The sequence below is a fragment of the Balaenoptera borealis genome, assembly GCF_965194805.1.
Source record: "Balaenoptera borealis genome assembly, chromosome: 6".
NCBI classification, from domain to species: Eukaryota; Metazoa; Chordata; class Mammalia; order Artiodactyla; family Balaenopteridae; genus Balaenoptera; species Balaenoptera borealis.
Window position 1 is genome coordinate 93,316,385 of NC_138863.1, and position 16,811 is coordinate 93,333,195.

At 43.2% G+C, this 16,811-nt stretch overlaps 1 protein-coding gene across 1 annotated transcript in view; it reads right to left on the bottom strand.

Annotated features, from left to right (window-relative positions):
• THSD7B (thrombospondin type 1 domain containing 7B) overlaps window positions 1-16,811 on the bottom strand; it is a 1,176,114-nt gene that overhangs the window by 1,137,549 nt on the left and 21,754 nt on the right. The window contains exons 2-3 of the mRNA XM_082395801.1: window positions 14,109-14,262; window positions 9,723-9,819 (exon numbers count right to left, since the gene is read on the bottom strand). The gene's annotated coding sequence lies outside the window, so the exon portion shown is untranslated. The remainder of the gene's footprint in view (window positions 1-9,722; window positions 9,820-14,108; window positions 14,263-16,811) is intronic.

The following is a 16,811-nucleotide window of genomic DNA, read 5'->3' on the forward strand; positions in this document are numbered from 1 at the left end:
TTATGCTTACATTTGAAATGAGACTAATTTTAACAGAACAAGTTAAAAGTAAGATTGCCTAATCACTGAGGCCACCGATATTGAGCTGTAAGATTAGAAAACTGGGGTGGGGGGTTACCTTCATTGCCCATGAAGCCTAACACTCAGGGAGACACACAACAGACCAAGCAGCCACCGTGGGCTGCCTACCCAGGATCCATTCTGCCTTCCTCCTTCTTAGGAAAACTCACACTGTGGTCACGTATCTAGGATTGATAATCAGCTAGTCCAAAACAGATAGACTTACTGCTGTTTATAGAGAGCATCCATCTTGATTGGTGGTGTCCAAATTGTGCTGGATGTAACATATTAAGAATTTCAATTCTCACCCCAGATAGTCTGAGAACAAGTCATGACTATAGATATGAGTCCTGATTAGTATCAGCCAATCACAGTCATCCTATCCTTCTTGTCAGTGATTGGTTCAGGTGCCCTGACTTTAGCCAGTCAGTACAGAGTATTCCCACTGTCGACTGCTATTGGGCCAGGGTTGGGTCCACAATTTAAACCACCCAATCAGACTGAAGAGAAGGAATACTTAGTCCATAATTGAGGGAATGAGTTTTCTCTCACTCACAAAGAAGTCACTTGTCTCAGCTGTTAATGGCAGCCCTCTTGAACCTCTGAGGACAGAGTCTATACATGGATAAGGGTAAGCAGGGGATAGAACCACAGTCCCAAAGATTCAGGTACTGTGCCTGGAGCCTGCCCTACTTTCTGTCCTCTCTTACAAGAAATAGTACATTTCCTCATTGTTTAAAATACTTTAGGTGGGATTTCTACTCCTTTTAGTCCAAGGTATCCTGTATTTGCACAAGCCAATATATTCAAAGCAGGTTAGAGGGACTTTCCAGGTGAAGCCAGTGTCTTAACCCATCGTCACACATTTTTAATCAGAATAGATAGAACAACTGTTGGCAGCTGCCAAGAAAGTTCAAAGTCTTTAATGAACCCATACAATGCACGCACACACGCTTGTAACTGGATAAGGCAGGGAGGTTGGCAATGTGGGGAAAACATGGATCTGGAGTGAGATGGTCTCAGGTCCATCTCAGCTTTGCCTCTTATAAACTCTGTGACCACAGCAAAGTGTCAATACCTGTAAATTATGGGATAAATATATGTCTTACAGCATTGTTCTGAGAAGTCAATGAAATGCAGCATACAAAATATCTAGTGCACAAGATAGAAGATCGATAAGTAAAAGACATTTTTCCTTCTCCTTTTGCCACCCAAGAAGTCTTTCCAGACCCCCTGACCCAAAGCTCCAGGCACCCCATTTGTTCCATTTTCTATTTCATCCCTTTCCTTTCTTCCCCTCCAACCCCACACTTGTTTAACTCTCTCTATCCATGGTATGTTTTGTGTGGTTGGTGTATGTTTTTCACTGATTCCATTTACTGGTACTTACTTTGTGGCAGGGACTGTTATGACATGTAATGCTCACGACCACAATCACCCACTGAAGAACGTGATATGCTTGTTTTATAGTTGATGAAAGGAGGCCCAGAGAAGTGATATAAACCTGCCCATGATTTTTTTCAAAGTTGAATTAAGAGCAAGGAATTCTGGGCCAACGGGACTCCAAAGGCTGTGCTCTTTAGCTACTTCATTATCCTGTCCATCCAAGGAGTAATTTATATTATATAGCTTCCAGTGGACTGAGAGTTATTCAAAAGTATAGCCATTGTTTTCTAAGGGAAGGTAAGTAATGCAAGGACCGGACAGTTGCCTATTCTAAGATGTCATCGACAACACCCACTTTGGGCTGCCCGTTGTGCAAGCCTTCTTGAGGCCTGAGATACACAAAGAAGCAAGAGACATTGTTCTTGTCCTCAAGAGGCCCAAAACCAGAAGAAGAAATAAGATCTCTGCACAGAAAGCAATATGCTATAGCATATCTTATTTCCCCAGGGAGTAGCACCACATCCAAGTGATATAGGCGGTCAAAAAAAGGAGACCACCAGGAGCTGGAAGGGGATGAGCAGAGGTGGAGCAGGCACTGCAGGCCCATGGGCATGAAGCGGACCTTAGAGGGAAGATCCTGTGTGCACGGGGGGAGGAAAGGTGATGGGGTGGAGGTAGTGGAGACAAGCACTGGAGGCAACACAGACAGAATAGAGAAGGCGTCAAACATAAACAAAGCTTGACACTAGTTAGAGCAGTAAGGGCAGATTTTAATCAGCAACATACTACTACAGTAGGGAAAAGGGTCCAGCAGGGACTAAACTCAGCTTTGAGTTGTACAGAGGTGACAGGGCATTTTAAAGGGAGGATGAAGGAATAGGGAGGAGATGAGGGGCAGGGGCTCAATTGGGAAGTGGAAAATGACAACAGGCTACAAGGGGTTGGTCCATGTGAAACCCATCTGGGTTTGCTAACTGGAGCTTATTAAAGGTGGGCTCCCGCCCTCCCACAGAGGCTGGAACAAACAGTAAATTCCTTTAGCAGCTTTGAGTTTTCTCAGGCAGGTACTTTAAGGGGGGCTAGGGTCATCCTAGGGATGCAGCCTTGAGCTGTTAGGAACTATGGTAGTGTTTGTTCAAGTCTTTATAGGCCAAGGTTGAGGCCTCATGAAGAGGACTCAGGGAAACCTGGCTGGAGTTTAGTCCAAGGAGAGAGTCTGTTGGAGGGCAGCTTCTAGCCAGCCGGCCGGGCATTGACAGAGCCCCCTACATAGAAGAGCAGTAGATGGATGGGATTGACAGTGAGAGGTCAAAAGCCAGGCTGATGATTTTGAACTCTCCCTTAGAGGGGGGATAAGCACCAGTCCCATTTTGCCCAGGATTGAGGGGTTTCCCAGGATGATAGACATTTGGTGCTAAAATGGGGAAAGTCAGGCAAACAAGGACCTGTTGACCATCGCCCTGCTTGGAGGCACCAGGCACCTGGGAAAGGTGACTGAGCAGGAAGGCACTGTGTGTGTGTGTCAGAATTCGTAGTTGTTTCAGGAGATTCCTCCAGCTGTAAAATTTAAGGCCTCAAGCCTCACTGGCCCTTTAGCGGGTCAGGTTGTGTGGTGTGTCATTGCACCCTGGTTTGCTTGTTCTGGGAATCAATGTTCCAAAGTTTCTGAGCTGAGATGGGTCTGCCTGCTTTGCTTTGTGAACCTCAAACTTCACATGATAGTGTGCTCCAAGAATTGTTGGAGAAGGTAAGACCATTCATTGCTAGAACTGCATTTAACTGCATTAAAGAACATTGAGGAATTTGACTCAGTGCAGAAGGAGTTGGAATTCACTTGCCACCACTATCTAGCTAGACACGTGACCCTAAGCACACTCTTTACCTTCCCTAAGCCTCGGTCTCCTCATGTGTAAAATAGGATAAAAACACCACGGAGCTCACAGGGTTACTGAGAGAAGTAAATGAGATTATGCATGAAAGGCCCTTAACAGGGTGCCTTGGAATGTATTAAACATTCAGTGAATAGCAGCTATTGTTATAATCAATCACAGTGGTTGTTTTTGTTGTTAAGCATGGGAAAGAAGCAGGATTTTATCCATAGTGTTTAAAGGTCAACATCCTGAAACATTTCCACGGGGTTGGATTTTGAGGTGAAATAAACCAACATGAGGAATGTGTCACATAAATAGAAGCTGACCCTGGTCGCTGAGACTTGTGTAATGGTCACTCGGAGAATTCCAGAAAAACAAAGTAGACTAGTGAAAAATGCTTGCATTGCCCTTGGGTGCCATCCATCAGAAGGAGAGGACTAACCCCCAGATTTTATTTTCTGTGTTAGGGGAAAGCCAAAAGAAGGGGAACAAAATCCAATTAACAAAAACATAATTGATTTCAGAAATCCATGAACACAGAGCATCATTCTTGCTCTTCAAGGAAAACTCTAACAGCATCGAGTGTGGTTAACAACACAGAGAGCTAAACCATTTATTTATTCATCTTTTAAAAATACACTCTTCTTTTAAAGCCTTGGGAACAAAGTATAATCCAATCACACTGTAAAATATTGACACTGGATAGTGCTGCAGTAATGAGCAAAATCGAAAGCAGCACCGCAGCAAGACACCTGTCAAGGGCCCCCTGAGTCCAAGGAGGCCTCTGAAAGGGGCGGCGTGAACAGCCGGCTCAGGACCCTTTCAAATGCCAGAGCATGTCCAGGCCACTGCAGTCCTGTCACTATTCTGACCACATGGGCAACTCCATCTGGCCCACCTGGCCTCCTCCTGGACTCCCAGCCCCCAAAGAATCCTGGCTTTGTCACTTACACATTTTAGTACAAGACTTGACTTGTCCAAAGCCACAGTTTTCTCAGTTGTACAATGGGGAAGACAATATTTACTGCCCAGGATTATTTTGAAGATTAAGAGGAAATGCATGGGAAGTCCTTAGTACAGTGCCTGGCATACACTGAGCCCCAGTGCCTCTTTCCCTCTTTCCCCTGAATCTCTTAGACCCCTGACTCTTCCAGACACCCAACTCATACCCTCTTCTAGAGCATGATGGTGTTGATTTAGCAATTATGTCTCATTTTATCGGTATACATTTATCCAACCACACAGCAGCAGGGTAAATTCTTGAAAGCCGGAGATGGCTTAAAAAAAAAAAAAAAAGATAAACATACAAAATAGGGGAAAAAAAAAAGCCAGAGAGGGCTTATTATTTAATAAACACATAGCGTGTATGTGCCAATCTTAGCTCTAAATCTTTACACACATTGACTTGGTAAATGGTCATTACTTTTATGATTCCTATTTTACAGATGAGGAAACTGAGGCACAGAGAGAGAGATAGAGGAACTTGCCAAGGTAGCAGCTCATCAGCTGCTGTGCTGAGATTTGAATTTATGAGGGCTGTCAGAGACCAAGCTCTTAACCACCAGACCCCTTGTGTTTCAGACTTCTGTGTCCCCTGGTGTCTACCTCATGGAAGGCCCTCCACAAAGACCCATCAACAGAAAGATGATTTAGTCAACAAGGATCACTTTGCACATGAGGAAACCGAAGAAAAGAGAGGTTACATAGTTTGTCCTAGGTCAGAGAGACAACGGAGAAGCAGATGATGGCCCAAAGTGGCAGATCCCTTAGTGGTTTGCTCTTTCTGCCATGCCACCCTGATGGCCTTTTGAGGGACAAGCCACCCATTGATGGAAGAGGTGGAGAGGAAGGCCCATGAGCGAGCCTCTGTTCATGATCCCACACCTGGGGCTGGTGATCTCAGCCCATGACCCCGCCCACCATGTCCCTCCACGTGGGGTCTTCACACTTTGGGTCAGCCATAACTCCATACTGGCTCTGATTGTCAGGAATACTTAGGGTTGTGCGTGTACAAGAGAGCCAGCTGAACCTGAGCACACAGGCCACTGGCAGGCCAGGGGAGGGAAGCAGAGGCCCAGCCCAGATGCCTCAGGACGCTTACTTACCGGTTGGGATAAATCTTCACCGACTTCAAATAAGCATCTCAAGTACACGAGGTTTTCCAAACAAAATGCCACTTCTGGAGGGCTGCAGAATTGCCTGTCAGGTATCATTTCTACATCTTTTCACAATTCAGTAAACTAGTTTTTAAAAACTTAAGAGCCTAAATCCCTAATGTTAACCCTTTGCAGTCCATCAACATGTTACCTTGTGCTGCCAGGAAAACTCACTGTTGTGTGATCTGCACACAGTCTCAGGGGCCAGGGGCTGAGTTCAAATCTCAGCTCCTGAACTTAGTAGCTGTGGGGCACTGAGCTTTGTGCCTCAGTTTCCTCATATTTAAAAGGGTAATAATCACAGTACCTTCCTGTAAGGATTAAATGAGTATGTGTGTATGTATATGTATTACACATATATATGTGTATACAGGCATACCTCGATTTATTAGACTTCACAGGTACTGAATTTTTTACAGATTGAAGATTTATGGCAACCCTGCCTCAAGGAAGTCTATTGGCACCACTTTTCTAACAGCATTTCCTCACTTTGCATCTCTGTGTCACATTTCGGTAATGCTTGCAATATTTCAAACTTTTTCATTATTATTATTTCTGTTATGATCTGTGATCAGTGATCTTTGATGTTACTATTGCAAAAAGATTATGACTTACTGCAGGCTCAGATGATGATTAGCATTTTTTAGCAATAACGTATTGTTTAATTATGGTGTGTACCTAGTTTTTTTAGATATAATGCTATTGTACACTTAGACTACAGTATAGTGTTGAACATAACTTACATGTCCTGGACAATCAAAAAATTGGTGTGACTCACTTTATTGCAATATTTTCTTTATTGTGGTGGTCTGGAACCAAACCCACAATATCTCTGAGGTATGCCTGCATATATATATATACACACATGCACTAACACATATATATACATATTGTGTATATACTATACATATATACATGCATATAACTATACCTGTGTGTATGTATGTGTATATATATATATATATATTTGTCGTTGTTGTTATTGTTGGGAATATTGTTATTGGGAATATTTATTGTTGTTGGGAATATTTATTTGGCCTGTTAACACCAATATCTGCAAAAAAAAAACAACTTCTAAACACAGGATAATAAAACTTGAATATTAACATTCTTCTTCAATTTTGTGTAAGGTCTGCAGTACGGAAAATATGCAAACTTCAAACAGCTGCAAAAATAGTATACACACACACACACACGTATATAACTATACCTGTACATACAGGTATATACAGGTATACACAGGTATAGTTATATCTACTTGGTATATAGTTATATACAGGTATAGTATGGGTTGAATTGTTCCCCCCCAAATTCATATGTTGAAGTCCTAACCCCCAGTACCTCAGAATGCGACCTTGTTTAGAGATAGGGTCTTTACAGAGGTAATCAGTTAAAATGGAATTATTGGGGTGGGCCCTAATCCAGTATGACTGGTGTCCTTATAAGAAGAGGAAATTTGAACACAGGCATGTACAGAAGGAAGACAACATGAAGACACAGGGAGAAAATGGCCATCTACAAGCCACAGAGGGAGGCCTGGAACATGTTCCCTCACACAGCCCTCAGAAGGAACACCGTGGTCTCAGACTTCTAGCCTCCAAGACTGTGAGAAGACAAATTTTTGTTGTTTAAACCACCCAATGTGTGTGTGTGGGGGGGGGGGGCGGGGGAGGCACCACCACTCAAAAATGTACCCAGCACACGGAAGTGGTAGTACTTAACTATTAGCTACTAATAGCAGTAAATAGGTTATACATCAGAAAGTGTGTAGTTTTACACTGCCCTCTAAAAAAACCCAGACGTGTGGATATAAAATCACAAAAGAGGAACTACAGGATGACAGCAGTTCACATGTAGGCCACTGCAATGCCAGGCCGGCCAGGCTCAGCTCTTCAGATTCAGACCCAACCATAAGAGCTGCATCATAACCGGTAATAATGTAGAGTCTCTACAGCTTGTTCTCAGTCCTTAGTGCTCTTCTCTGACTCTTCTAAGTCAAACATGAGCCAATGTCATCACCACTTTAACATTAAAACAAATATTTCCTACTGTTCCTCTTTCCAGCTTCCAAATGAGATTAATGGAAATGTATTCTGTTATATCAAGGCAAGCTACAAAAAAAAGAATGTCATATAGTATAGCTAATTATCTGTGAATTTGTCTCAATATTATGCAATCAAATCGCAATGCAGACATTTGGAACTGAGGCCGATGTAAGGTTGCAACTGCCATCCATAACCCCTGATTGCCTGTTTTTGTGTTCACCACAACAGTCTCATTTTCCCTCATTGACTGTTTATTATAAGTCAATTGTAAACTTGAACTCTTGATGTAATATAGATTTATGCTAGTACAAAATCCTGATTCTCACCTGTGTCATGAATTAGAGAACTGCAGAAGATTATGTGTGAAAAAGGGGAGGATTGTCATGGTTGATTTTATGGGTCAACTTGACTGGGCCACAAGGTGCCCAGATATTTGGTGAAACATTCTTCTGGCTGTGTCTGTGAGGGTGTTCCCAGATGAGGCTGACATTTACATCAGTAAACTGAGTAAAGCAGACCACCCTCCCCAGTGTGGGAGAGCCTGACCCAATCGATTGGAGGCCTGAATAGAACAAAAAGACTGAGTAATGGAGAATTCTCTCTCTGCCTGACACCGAGCTGGGATGTAGGTCTTCTCCTGACTTTGGGCTTAGACTAGAACTTACACCATCAGCTCTCCTGGTTGTCAGGCCTTCAGCTCAAACTGGAACTATATCACTGGCTCTCCTCGGCCTCCAGCTTGCTGACCGCAGGTCTTGGGATTTGTCAGCCTCCATAATTACATGAGCCAATCCCTTACAATAAATTTCTTGATAGAAACAGAGACAGAGACAGAGAGAGCTCCTACTGGTTCTCTTTCTCTGGAAAACCCTGACTACTAATACAGTGTCTGCTCTGTTACTGGTTAATATTTCCTATATCACACTCTATAGGAGCAACTGCTCTTTGAATTTCATTAAAATAAACTTTGCTTGAGGGTGTGGAGAAAGGGAACACCCCAACACTGTTGGTGGGAATGTAAATTGGTACAGCCACTATGGAGAACAGTAAGGAGGTTCCTTAAAAAACTAAAAATAGAACTACCATACGACCCAGCAATCCCACTACTGGGCATATACCCTGAGAAAACCATAATTCAAAAAGACACATGCACCCCAGTGCTCATTGCAGCACTATTTACAATAGCCAGGACATGGAAGCAACCTAAGTGTCCATCAGTAGATGAATGGATAAAGAAGAGGTGGTACATATATACAATGGAATATTTCTCAGCCATAAAAAGGAACGAAACTGTGCCATTTGCGTAGATGTGGGTGGACTTAGAGACTGTCATACAGAGTGAAGTAAGTCAGAAAGAGAAAAACAAATATCGTATAATATCACATATATGTGTAATCTAGAAAAATGGTACAGATGAACTTGTTTGCAAAACAGAAATAGAGACACAGATGTAGAGAACAAATGTATGGATACCAAGAAGAGAAGAGGAGGGTGGGATGAATTGGGAGATTGGGATTGACATATACACACTACTATGTATAAAATAGATAATCAATGAGAACCTATTGTATAGCACAGGGAACTCTACTAAATGCTCTGTGGTGACCTAAATGGGAAGGAAATCCAAGGAAGAGGGGATATATGTATACATGTGGCTGATTCACTTTGCTGCACAGCAGAAACTAACACAACAGTGTAAAGCAACTATACTCCGATAAATAAACAAACAAACAAACAAACAAACTTTGCCCCCTGTAGACACCATTGCTATGTTCCTTCCTTTCTGGAGAACAAGAATGGCGGCCTTGATCCACCAAAATGCAAGGTTTTGTTCAACCACGGGTACAGCACTGACCCTTATAGCTGGCCTCTTTGTTTTCCCTTCATCGTACAGCTGCATCACAAAAACGGCTTACTAATCTTGTTGTACACACCAAATTCTTTTTGGAAAAGGGTACGTATATTCAATAAGTAATTTTGACTTACTGTAATAAGTAACTTGTAAGTAATAAGTAACCTGTATATCCAAATTTTATCTGCATCTACCTTCTTATAATAATGGTCAGGTATTTTTCCACAAAAGAAACAAGTGAATGTTTGACTTTTTTCTTTTCCCACTCTTTTCTCCTTTCTACCCGAAGGTAATTCCTCCAGACTAGAACTGAATAATGTAAAAAAGTATGATTTGAAAAATGTCACATCACCTGACAGTTTCTGAAGCATCACCATGTTCTCTATAATTATTTTTAACTGTAGGCTCAACAGGCAGATATATTGGCTTGTCTCCTCCTGCCCAGGTTCCTGAAAGACAAAACAGAGCAATTACTGCTAAAGGAAAGAATTACAAAAATCATGCATCCTTAATGAAAGGCACAGGAATAGAAATATTATTATCTAGCTCTGCTGGTTCCCAGTTTGAGCCTCTTGTGAGCCTGTCCTGCCAGTAATTCTGGGGGGAGTGGAGAGAACCTTGCACTGGGTGGGGCGGGGCAGGGGGGGTGGTCAGTATCCCGGGGTTCCAGTCCTGCCCCTGCATTTAAGCAGCTGGATGACACTGGGCAAGTCAGTTATTCTTTGCAGATCTCAATCACCTGTAAAATCAGGGGTCTGGAATGCCTCATAATTAAGGCAGTTTAGCATAATGGTTAGGGTACAGGTCCTGGGCCAGCCCAAGTGACCTTGGATGAGTTACTTAACTCATTGCTTCTGTTTCCTTACCTGTGAGATGGAAACAAAAACACACTTCCTCAAAGACTCTTTGTGAGATTTAACCAAATTAATACCTGTAAAGTGCACGGAATACAACCTAGCCCAGAGGCCTTCTTAAATGACAGCTATATGTTATGATTATCCCCAAAGTGCTTTATCATTTAAAAATTATTCAACTCCATGACTCTGATACCTCCGCTAAAATTCTTAGTATTCTAGGATTTCACCATTGGGATAGAAAGTGAACACGGAAGGAAAATATTGAAATTGAAGAGTCACATTTTTCTCTCTTACCAATATATTAATAGAAAGTTAAAAGTCACAGAAATTTCTCAAGTTCAAACACAGATAAAATAGGCCATTGATATAAAATGAGCAATTTCACAAGGCAGAAGCCTTAAAAGAGCTGGGGAGAAGGGGAAATGTTTTCTCTTTCAAGAGGAGGAAGCAATATTCACTAAGCACCCAGTGTCTGTAGGGTACTCTACCATCTCATTTCATTAAACCCTCCAACATAACTACCAAGCAGTCATTACTGTGCCCATTTTCCAGATGAGGAATTGGAGGCTCAAGCAGGCTGATCACAGTTCCAAAGGCATATGGCTCTTCAAAGGAAGACTCAGATTCTGCCCACTCCTGATTGCAAAGCGTGTGTTCTTCCACACTAGAAGGCTGGCTCCAGAACACAGACATTCCTCACTCAGGGTGACAGTAGTTAGGGAGAAGTTGGTTTTTATAAAACAAATTATAATTTAAGTGCATCGGAAACATTTTCTGTTTAGAAGACCCCTTACATAAGTTTTGATAGGAAGAAAAAATAAAATCAAATCCTCTGCAAAATGCTATATCACTTCCTAATTTCTTAATATTAGTAACAGGAAAGTAAGAACAGCTGTCAAATTAAGGATTACAATGGAGTAGATAATTAGAATGTAGTGGAAAAGAATTTGAAATCAGATGACCTAGGTTTCAGTCCTACTTTTAGACAGTCACTAGCAGAATACAATCACTCTCTCAGATCTGCTTAAAGATAACTGCAGGGCCTCTCTCATAATTTATGAGCTTGGAGTAGAAGATGAGAAAGCCTCCAATCTCTGTGTGGCTAGTTCTAATTATTTGGTTTTGTCTTAACAAAAAAGAGTGTTTCTAAAATATCTTACAAGTTTGAACACTCAGATACAATCTGAAATAACACCTCTACAAATTCTTTCCAGACTCCTCCCATCACCAGGAGAATCTTGGAATTCACTCCTGGCCCCAGATCTGGGCCTCGAGAGTCCATAATTATCTACAAGGCTTGGCTGCAGGTATTTCCCGCAAAAGCCGGTACTAAGGCTCAGGTGGCAGAAACCAGCTCTTCATTTTGGTTTGGGGTTTTCTGTTTGTTTTGTTTTGTTTTTACATCTCCTATACCTGGCACTGTGGTGTACCAAGTTCATGTTCAATAAACAATTGCTGAATGAGTGACTGAATCTCTGAATTACATTTATCTGTGCCTGGGTACAGCACCAGCTACATAATTTATGCGGCCCAGTGCAAAATGCAAATTAACCCCCCTTGTTCAAAAAGCAGGAAAAAATGTGACGTTAAAGGTACTAAAATATAAAACTTTTTCCTTTGTTCTGTGCTCTCTCTCTTCACCTGTCATGGTTTCTTTTATTTGCTATTTAATGTCATTCTAAATAAAGAAAAATATAAATTTAAATTATTAGCAAGAAAATTGTTCATCTTTATATTGCATTGTGCTAGCTTTAAATGCAACTATAAGAGACTTCACAGGTCCCTGCCCATGAGGTCGGCCCAGCCTGAGTACAGTCCAAACAAATGAAGGAATAAATGACTAAATTCAAGTTTTCTCCTGGCATGAGTTTACACAACAGTAGCAAGCAAAGTCAAGGACATCTGCTGATGGTAGGAAGAGGGCGTTGTGGAATAGCTTTCTTCAACTTGTAATAACACCAAGAAAACCTCTCATTTAACTGATTGCAAACCAAATTTATTCCCGTGGAGATGAAGTCCTCTGACGGGACACAAAATGTCTAACTAAGTTTCTATCTTCTTTGGGAAAAAAAAAAAAAAGAACAGAGAAAATATGCTATTAATATAAAGAATTATGGATAGAGAAAATTGTTGGATTTTATTTACTCATATTCCATTCTACCTTCGTGCCTGCAAGAGGCTGGCAAGATATTATATCATAATTATGGAGTCCGCTAGCAGCTTGAGTATCAGTGGATCCTATTGTTCCAAGTCTCTGCAAGCTCACGAGCTCCCAGGTTGCATCACACAGAAAAAGAGCAGGAGCTAATTGCATTGCATGTTTCTACTTCCCCGTTCCCACTATTACCCACATTATTCCCTGTGGGTTCTAATTAGCTCAATCAGAGCTAGGGAGAATAAAGTTTTAAGCAATTTCAAATAACTATGGGGTCTGCTACCACCACAAAATTTGGCAAAATGTTATCCTTACCCAAATACTGTTTATCTCCCATTCCCGGAGAAGCTGGATAGCATTTTTGTTGTGCTTAGATTTCACCAAGGATAATAGCTTCTTAAATAACATCAACCTAGCTGGTTTGCATTTTGGAGTTTTTGTGGAATTGGAGGGGAAAAAATCCACTTTGAGTATAATTTTTTTTGGGCTCTTAAGGGGTAGCTGTGAAAATAACAACCAATAACTCTTCCGTGTTCCATTTCCTCTCCCGTTTTATCATCAGCATTGCCCAGAATCCTTCCCTTTAAATCCTTTGCAAACTGTAATGAATGGTACTTAGGAAAAGGATTTCCTAAAGGGTTATACTCTGGGAAAATGAGCTTAATTACTCCAGGTACCAATCAATGATTTAAAGTTTTGAGAAATCACTTTTTTTTTTTTTTTTTTTAGTGAAAGCACCTAAAACTTCTCTGAACATAAACAAGACCGGAGTCCCTCCTTCTCCCCATCACATCAGCGCAGTATTAATTCATCTGGCTTCAGAACCTCAGTTCTAATCAGAAAGATGGCTCCTGTGGCCACACTTACAATCAGCTCAAAGCCAAAACGGCCTCATGCAGTCACCCTCCTCACGTCTACAGAGGACTCCTAATGAAGAAAATCATTCGAAGGCAACTGATATGCTGAGACCCGGTTTGTGGTACCTAATGGCTGGAGCTTGGGGGTTCACACCAACTGCCTTCCCCTTAACCTCCAGCCTCCATCGTGGGGTAAGTCAGACAAAACAGGGAGAGGAGACCCAGAGACTTCCAGAGAGGACCTGAGGAGACAACCTCGACAAGAGGCCAAGCCTGCTGCCTCAGGCCTGAAAGCAGCCCACAAAAACATTTTGTTGTTCCCACCTTTCTCTTCCCTACCCCAATACATGGTATTTTATTAGTGGCTAATATATATTTTTTTGTCCGTGCCACACCACATTCAGAACTTCCCCCACCAGGGGTTGAACCCATGCCCTCCACAATGGAAATGTGGAGTCTTAACCACTGGACCCCCAGGGAAGTCCAATGAGTGGCTAACATTTAAGTATTGAAAGTATTTTTTTATATAAAACTCCAGGGTGTCAGATTCTTTTGATGATTCACATGTTCTGTAAACAGGAGGCCCACATTCTGACCTGTTAAAAATTGGAAAGTGCCGAGTCAAGACGGCCATCTTTCTGCAGGACAAAGACTCCATGTTCTGTCAACTCCACCCACCAGGCCGGTTCGTTCTTTCACCTGCCTCGCTCCTATAGACATATGAGTTTGGTCCCCTAAATCCAAATCCCAGGGTTCTCCATATGGACCTCTTCTCCAAGTTTCCTCAGTGGATGATTGGCCTTGTCCAAAATGCTGGCCCATAAAGAGAGAAGAAGATAGAGCAGAAGGTTCTATTTCTAGAAACTTACATAGAGGAAGGATCAGGTATCGTCATTCCCTCATTCAATACATATTTCCTGTGCAACCACCTTGTGCCTGGTACAGTTTGAGGAGCTGGAGTTGCAGTAGCAACAAGATCCCTGCCTTCACGAAGCTTTCTTTCTCTCCTGAGTCAGGCAATAACTAGAAAGACAAATATGCATCACATTGGATAGACGGTGAGTGCTGAGAGACTGAATATACAAACGGATGACAGAATATATATATGAATAGAATTCTGACCCACAACCTGCAGCAACCTGCCCAGGAAACCAACCCAGGAAGCCAGCCTGTTATAATCAGACTTGCAGGAGGTCAGAACGCTATCCCCAGTGATAGTTTAGGAAGCCAGACAATAGCCCCGGTAACAACTGGCTCCAAATGGCCAGGACTTGATTAATAACTGGCAGCTTCCCTAACTTTTGCCCTTGCTTCCAACTTAGGACCAACCAGAGAAGCAAATATGCACCCCTAACCATTCACAGAGGAGGCCCCTTCTAGTTACCCTACCTACAGCCTCCCCAGGATAACAGCCTCCAATCAGGGCACACCTGAAGCCTCCCCTTTTCCACCGTAAAGCTTAGCTACTCCTCTGCCTGCCTCTGAGTCTCTGCCACACGCAAGGGATGGTGGCAGACTCCCTTGCTGGAGCAAACTCTGAATAAGCAGCCTTGGCTTGTTCTCATCTGGCTGGGCTTCATTTATTACCACAGGGCTTTGGAGCAAAAGAGAGTAAAGGGACGGACTGATGAATGGATGGGGAGGTTGGGAAAGAGGTGACATTGGGGGTGAGAAGAGAGGAGGAGGGATGGAAGGAGCCATGGGACTCATGGAAAAGCATCCCGAGCAGAGGGAACAGCAAGAAAACAAGCTGGTGTGTTCTAGAATCAGTGAGCAGAAGAAAGGCGGGGGAGAGTGCTATGGGAGGAGAGCTGAGAGCTAGGAGAGGCCAGGCTGCAGGGGGCCTGTTGGCCATGGGAAGGACTCTGGATTTCCTCCTGGGTATAACTCAAAGGCGCTGTCAGTTTCTGAGCAGGACCGTCACATGTCCGGACCCCACACTCAGCCTGCTGTGTGGAGAATAGAGGGCAAGGGTGGAGGTGGCAGAGAGGTTACAGGCCATCACAGTGATCCACGTGAGAGGCGATGGCCATCAGGACCAGCAGGGAGCAATGGGGGTAGCTAGATGTGGCCAGATTAGGGATATTAATATTGCTGGGGAGTTGAATAGAAGGTGATAAAGAAAGCAAGGCATCCTATTCCCCCTTCCTCCTATTTTCCAGCCCAAATTAGTAGCTCCTCCTGCTTCCAACCCTGACACTCCCAACACCACCCTCTTCAAAGTCACTTGCTCGGCAGTACAACTAGATATAGACCGATGTAGCCAAGAGTGGATGAGGCCAAGCATGTGGCCTGGGAGTTTGTGAGGCGAGAACAGGAGTGGTAACAGCCAAGCCAGGGTGGTCTTTCTGTGAAAAGTTCTGAGGCCCCTTATCTAAAAGGCTCCAGCCAACTGAAGAAACCTCCAGGCTTCTCAGGGCGCCTTCCTTCAGAGGGACCAAGGTTACTCTCTTTATTTCTGTCAGCTTTACTCCCCTTGTCTGGTGGTGCCAGGAGCTCGTGGCCGACGTTGTCGACGCCCACAGTTTCCAATCCCCATGTCTGTCTGGCTCCCATGTCTGTGCGAGCCAGCCTGGCTTCCAGCCATCTTTCCAGGCTACAGGGGCCTGGGAATGTGAATCCTCCCCACCCCCGCCCATCCCCACAGCAGCCCCGGGCAGTGCCCCGTAGGTGGGGAGTGAAACACTCCAGCTTTCTTACTCCTTGTCCAAGGTTGTTTTGAGGTGTGTGTTTTCTACCAAAGTGACCCACTGTAGTAACCAGCCGGAGAGCACCCTTCCTGTCTTGCCTCACCCTTACCTTACACTGCCCTGCCCAATCAGCAGCTTGCCCTTGAACTCTTGGCTCAAGGTCAGCTTCTGGGGGACCGAAATTCAGACCACCTGTTATGACCCGAATGTTTGTGTTCCCCCAAAACTCCTATATTGAGACTCTAACTTTCGGGGTGATACTATGAAGAAGTGAGGCCTTTGGGAGGTGATTAGCTCATGAGGGTAGAGCCCTCAGAAATGGGCTTTAGTGCCCTTAAAGAAGGGACTCCCAGAGGGCTCCCTAGCCCCTTCCACCATACAAGGATACAATGAGAAGTCACCAGTCTACAACCTGGAAGAGGACCCTCACCAGAACCTGACCTTGCTGGCACTCTGATCTTGGACTTCCAGCCTCTAGAACTGTAAGCAATAAATTTTGACTGTTTATAAGCCCCTGTCTATGGTATTTTATTATAGCAGCCTGACTGAACTAAGACAATACCTATGACAGATTTTTTTTTTTCAGTTCCTAGATAGTATCCACGTATTGCAAAACAAAAACCAAATCACCTCCAGGTCATGGTTTATAAATACCATTGCCTACTAAAAGGAACTATGCTCCTTGGAGGAAAGGCTGATTCTAGGGCTGGGGCAGGGAAAATACAAGATCATGGAACATCTAATACCAAAAAGTGAGGAAGTCCTCAAAGAATGACAAGAATATGTTAAAAGAACATAGAAGGAAGCTTGAGGGAGTTCCCACTGGCAAAATTTGGGACAACTTGAATACCAAAACAAAGAAAAACATTAGTGTCTTATAAC